This window comes from Tamandua tetradactyla, chromosome 10, assembly GCF_023851605.1.
Source record: "Tamandua tetradactyla isolate mTamTet1 chromosome 10, mTamTet1.pri, whole genome shotgun sequence".
Classification (NCBI taxonomy): domain Eukaryota; kingdom Metazoa; phylum Chordata; class Mammalia; order Pilosa; family Myrmecophagidae; genus Tamandua; species Tamandua tetradactyla.
Genome location: NC_135336.1, coordinates 102,089,046 through 102,095,024, shown reverse-complemented (window position 1 = coordinate 102,095,024; position 5,979 = coordinate 102,089,046). Strand labels below are relative to the sequence as shown.

At 46.8% G+C, this 5,979-nt stretch overlaps 1 long non-coding RNA gene across 1 annotated transcript; it reads left to right on the top strand.

Moving 5' to 3' along the window:
• Window positions 1–918: 918 nt before the first annotated feature.
• On the top strand, window positions 919–3,580 carry LOC143648096 (uncharacterized). The gene is made up of 3 exons (XR_013158361.1): window positions 919–991; window positions 1,134–1,207; window positions 2,660–3,580. It is a non-coding gene; the product is annotated as an uncharacterized LOC143648096 (long non-coding RNA).
• The last annotated feature ends 2,399 nt before the right edge of the window (window positions 3,581–5,979 follow it).

Genomic DNA, 5,979 nt, shown 5'->3' with positions numbered 1-5,979 from the left:
GGAAAATATTGTATTTGGGCAATATTTATAAAGTCAATAAGTGACTTTGCAGGCACTTAAAAATATTTTTATTGAGAAATCTCACACACAGTCCATATAATCAGTGGCTCATAATATTATCACATAGTTGTGTATTCAACACCATGATCATTTTTTGGACAATTTACATCACTCCAGAAAAAGACATAAAAAGAAAAACTCATATATCTCAGACCCCATACCCTCCCCCTCATTGACCACTAGTATTTCAATCTGCCCAATTTTTTTTTACCCCTTATCCCCCCCTATTATTTTACTTATTTTTCCTTACTTTACTCATCTGTCCATACCCTGGATAAAAGGAGCATCAGACACAAGGTTTTCACAATCACGTAGTCACATTGTAAAAGCTATATAGTCATATAATGCATAAGAATGACCTTCAGGATCACGTCTTGACTCTGCTTGAAATTTCTCAGCCACTGAAACTTTGTTTCACTTCTCTTCCCCCCTCCTTTGTTCAAGAAGGCTTTATAATCCCATGATGCCAGGTCCCATCTCATCCCTGGAGTCCTGTCACATGTTACCAGGGAGATTTATACCCCCGGGAGTCATGTCCCTTGTAAGACAGTGTGTTCACCTGCTGAGTTGGTTTAGAGAGAGAGGCCACATTTGAGCAACAAAAGAGGTTCTCTGGGGGTGACTCTAAGGCATAATTATAAGTAGGCTTAGCTTCTTCTTTGCAGGAATAAGTTGTATAGGGTTGAACCCCAAGAATCAGGCTCTGTCCCAGGCACTTTTAAGGGTAACTGCAACAAATGCTTCCATATCCTGATATAGCCCACCTTGAGTCTTCCTAATAAGATACGACTGCTAGGCTTATTGACATATGAATATAAAAATTGTGACCCATCGTGACACTTCCTGAAGAGTAGTATTCTGGCAACTAAAGCATGGCAAGTAGCCTTTAGGATGGCATCTACTCTCACTGGATTGCACCATCTGGGCAGAGGTGATTCTTTCTGGAATCCCAGTACCTATTCCATCCCCATTCACCTATAATGTGAATTAATCCTGACACTGGATTTGATATCACTTGTTTATTTTCTGCCTGAGTTTAGGGCCCATATTACCACCCATCTCTTTTCCCCCAGACTTTCTAGAAGGCACGGAGTCATCGGAGCACAAACTCACTCCAGAGCCTAAGGTACTCTTTGCAGGGTATCTGGTAAGTGATTCAAGTTCAACTTCCTTAGTTACAATGACTAGCCTGTTTCCTAGAGCCCAGCAGATGCACATACCATGTTTGGAGTGTGACCTCTAAGCCTGCTTTGAGTTTTCTCATTCTTTGCCCAAAGCCCCAGCCTACTTCCTGGGCCAGCATGAGCTCTTCCAGGGTCCATTCCTCAATGGGTGGACTGTATAGCCATAGCACCCCCTTAGGCCTGAAGATGCCCAAAAGGCAACTTGGACCAGTGGGTTGGCTTGACCACGTGATGGCTCTGGTGGTAGAGATGGAACTGCAGGTGGGAGAGAAGGGCACAGGCTGTAAGCCTGACACACTATTTGCAACCTTGCTCCTGTCCTCAGTGTTAGAGGTGGGCCTGCCTTGATGGCATCCTTTCCCCTCCAACCTGCTCTACCCAACTCTGCCAACATATGGTACCTTGTCTATAGCTTCAGAGGCCTCATAGTTAGAGGTCAAGTTCAATCTCCTAAGCCTGGCCCCAACTGTGTCCCCTGCATTAACTCCTGCCATGGACCAGGATTTAAGCCAGGATTTTCAGTTAACACCCCCTCCTGCCTTGTACGTGCATGCGTATATGCTCACACACATGTACACACAGCCATTTGCACAATGCTCAATCATCATTACTCACCGATATTACTCCCCAAGTCTCCTTAATCCTATCCTGAAGCCTTCTTGACTAATCCCACCCATGAAGACCATTTGTTTATTCAGCAGCAATTTGTCTAGTGTCAAATGTTTGAAGGGGCTCTGGGCACAATTCTGGGGGTAACAGGGCACAGCCTCTGCTCTCGCTGATGGAGGAGAGGGTAAGATGAGGCACAGATCTCCAGCAGTGGGAAGAGCAGGGACCATGGGGTTCAGCAGATGGCACTTCCCAGCCCAGGTGAGTGTGTGTGTGTTAAAGGAAGGCTACCCCAGTGGACGTGCTGTGGGAACCCAACCTTTCTGTGTGAGCAGCTGGCTGAGCAGGACGTTGGAGTGGGCAGTAGGCACGGGGGTGGGCCATCCGACAAGTGGAAGAACTGGAACGGAGTGAGACCAAGATGGGTTGAGGAGCTGTGAGCCACCTGTATGCCGGAGCAAAGGGGCTGAGGGGCGAGAGGGCAAGGGGCAAGAGCAGGGAGTGGGGGGTCAGGGGTGGCATTGAGAACTGGACCCAGGGGGTTCCTTGGACAGGTCCTGAAGGGAGCAGGTGAACATTATCAAGGTCCTACAGCACTCAGAGGCTAAAGCCCCACCCTGGGTATGATACGGCCCCCTCCCTGGTGGTGTCGTGTAACTTCCTGCTCTCCAAGCTTGGTCAGAATCTCCAAAATTGCACCATCACTTAGATCCCAGTGAATACACAGAATGATGGAAAGAATGAATACATCATCCTTTGTAAGGAAAAATGAGTGTGTGGTGGACAAAATTCTCTCTCCTTTGCAGCAAGGCTGACATCCTGGGAATAGTACGACACACAGCTCAGCATCCCTCAGAAGACTCTGGACGCATTAAGGTGGGAAGGAGGGACATGCTGTGGACGGGCCTCCTGCGGGCGGCCAGCTCTGGGACCAGCGGAGAAGTGTTCCTCCTGGTGGAATCCTCAGCCCAGCCAGGGCAGAAGGGGCAGCCACACACCTCACGCCTGGGGAGGCATGTCCACTGAGACCAGTGGGCGCCGCCCTTCAGTACAAGATATGATTCCTGCCCCAAATGAGCACAATTTGGGAGTCAGAATCCTCTGAAGAACCTCGATCCTCCTCTTGTAATTGACACTTGCTGCAAACCCCCAATGGACCAAAACCTCAAGCATGAGAAACCAGAAGAAAATAACATAACATGCTGATTCCAGTGTCAGAGGGATGATAAATAAAATCTAGTAGGAAAATCAGAGTCAGAATCTAGACTATGGGTTATCAGGAGGTAGATTGGGAATAGGGAATGGAAGTTAAGGCTTCAAATGTGCAGGGTTCATAAAAACAAACAAACAAGCAAACAGAAATGTGCAGGGTTCCTGTTTGGATGTTTTGGTAATGGATGGTGGTGACGTTGTGAATGCAACCAACAGCCTTGCAGTACATATCTGAATGTGATTAAAAGGGGAAATGGTAGATTGCATATATGGTAATGGAATAAAATAAAATTAAAAATCCGTGGATGTATACTATACAAACAGTGGACCTTAAATTAAATCATGGACTTCAATTAGTACAATTATCAAAATGAGCTATCACCAATTCTAACAAATGTTCACACCAATGCAAGGTGTATGGGAATCCTGTCTTTATGCATGATTGTTTTGTAAACCCACAACTTCTCTAAAACAAAGCAAAACAAAAACCACTAAAAAGATCTAGTAGGTCCAGCTTGGAGGCAAAAGCGCTAAGCGCCAGGGTGAGTCTTGATTTCCTGTAGATACCTTGGCCCAGAAGGTCAATTTAAAATTCAGCCAGATCTCTATCAGTTATTATCAGTCAACTCCCTTGTGCCTAAGTGTTCTAGTTTGCTAGCTGCTGGAATGCAACGCACCAGAGACAGATTGGCTTTTAATAAAAGGGGGTTTATTTTGTTAGTTCTTCAGAGGAAAGGCAGCTAACTTTCCACTGAGGTTCTTTCTTAAGTGGAAGGCACAGGATGGTCTCTGCTGGCCTTCTCTCCAGGCCCCTGGGTTCCAACAACTTTCCCTGGGGTCACTTCTTTCTGCATCTCCAAAGGCCTGGGCTGAGCTGCAAGTGCTGAGATGAGGAATGCCAAGCTGCTTAGCTGTGCTACAGTTGTGATCTCTCATTTAAGCACCAGCCAATTAAGTCAAACATCACTCATTGCAGCAGACACGGTTCCTAGCTGACTGCAGATGTAATTAGCAACAGATGAGGTTCACATACCATTGGCTTATGTCCGCAGCAACAAGACTACGTATGCTCACCTCGCCAAGTTGGCAACTGAATCTAACTAACACATGTCCACCCCTCGTCAACCTGGCAACGTCAAGCATCACCTTAAACAGGTGCAAAAGCTTCTCTTCTTGCTGTGGGCCTATGAATCTCAAAACAAGTTATCTGATGCCAATATGCAAAGGAGGATAAACACCGGATCCATAGGGAGAAACTGGAAGGAAAACATGCAGGCAAACACCATTGGATTTCAAAGTCTGAAAGTCATTTATCCTTTGGCTGTGGAAAGTGGCAGTCCCACCCCTTACAAGGGCCTATGCAGTGGCTGGCCTCTTTCCAAATCAACCTCGGGGAACATCGAGGAGACCACCTCTGGGCTCCACTCTCTCCAGGCATCAGGGCCACCCCTGGGCTCTCTGCCATTTCTGGGGCACATGCTCAACCCCTCCATGTGGTGGCAGCCAGGCTCTCCCAGTCCTCCAAGGAGCATGCTCTACTTTTTCCAAGGCCTGAGGCTGCACAACTCTTCCACTGCAATGAGAGGGGAGACTCATCCTCACCCTTCAGGGTAAACTCACCCTCTCCATGTATATGGGTGGTCCACTCTCTTGGCTGAGGTTTCTTGGCTTCAGACCCAAGCTTCCATGGTTCTCACTCTGCAAACTCCAACCTCTCCCTTTAGTGTCCTCCTTTGTCAAGATTGGTAGTAATTCCATTTACACCAACAGTCTCTTCAAACACTCCAGGACTTTGTCATCAATCTCTTCACAGTTCCTCCAAAGTCTTCCCCTTAGCCATCCAAAACACCGTTCAAATATATCTGGCATTTGCAAACCGCAGCAGCACCCTACTCTCCGGTACCAAATCTGTTCTAGTTTGCTAGCTGCCGGAATGCAACACACCAGAGATGGATTGGCTTTTAATGAAAGGGGATTTATTTTGTTAGTTCTTCAGAGGAAAGGCAGCTAACTTTCCACTGAGGTTCTTTCTTAAGTGGAAGGCACAGGATGGTCTCTGCTGGTCTTCTCTCCAGGCCCCTGGGTTCCAACAACTTTCCCTGGGGTCACTTCTTTCTGCATCTCCAAAGGCCTGGGCTAAGCTGCAAGTGCTGAGATGAGAAATGCCGAGCTGCTTAGCTGTGCTACGTTGTGATCTCTCATTTAAGCACCAGCCAATTAAGTCAAACATCACTCATTGCAGCAGACACGCCTCATAGCCGACTGCAGATGTAATTAGCAACAGATGAGGTTCACATACCATTGGCTTATGTCCGCAGCAACAAGACTACGTATGCTCACCTCGCCAAGTTGGCAACTGAATCTAACTAACACACTAAGCCACCACCTGCACTGCATGAACAAACAGAACATTTCTGCCAATATCCTTGCTTATTCTGCCTTTAAAAATCTGTTACTCTGTGTTCAGAGGGACGCCTCTTCACCGCCTGGCAGTTGGAATCTCCCCAGTTCATGAGTTGATTCAGTTAAACTCTGAGATCTATCCAGATATTGCCCAAGATTTTATTTAGCAGGGAATAATCAAGAGAAGTTGGGGGAATTAAAAGATGTGCAATGGTTTGGCCCCCCAGATGTAATATTAAGCTACGGTTCAGAAACCCCAGTTCTTTCTCACTGGCTGGAGGAGCTGTTCTTAAACAGCCCCCCACCCTCCATCTCATCCCATTGGGTAGGTTCCGAGGGATGAGTTATCTCTCCTTTTAGTTCTTGGCACGTGTTTGTGGTAGCCCATGCAAAAGCCTTCTCTTGCTTTATTCTTTAATTCTCTCTCATAATAGCAACAGTTATTATAAACATTAAGCCTTTATAGCCCCAACCACAGGGCTGGATGCTTCTCTAAGGGTCTTCCCTCCCC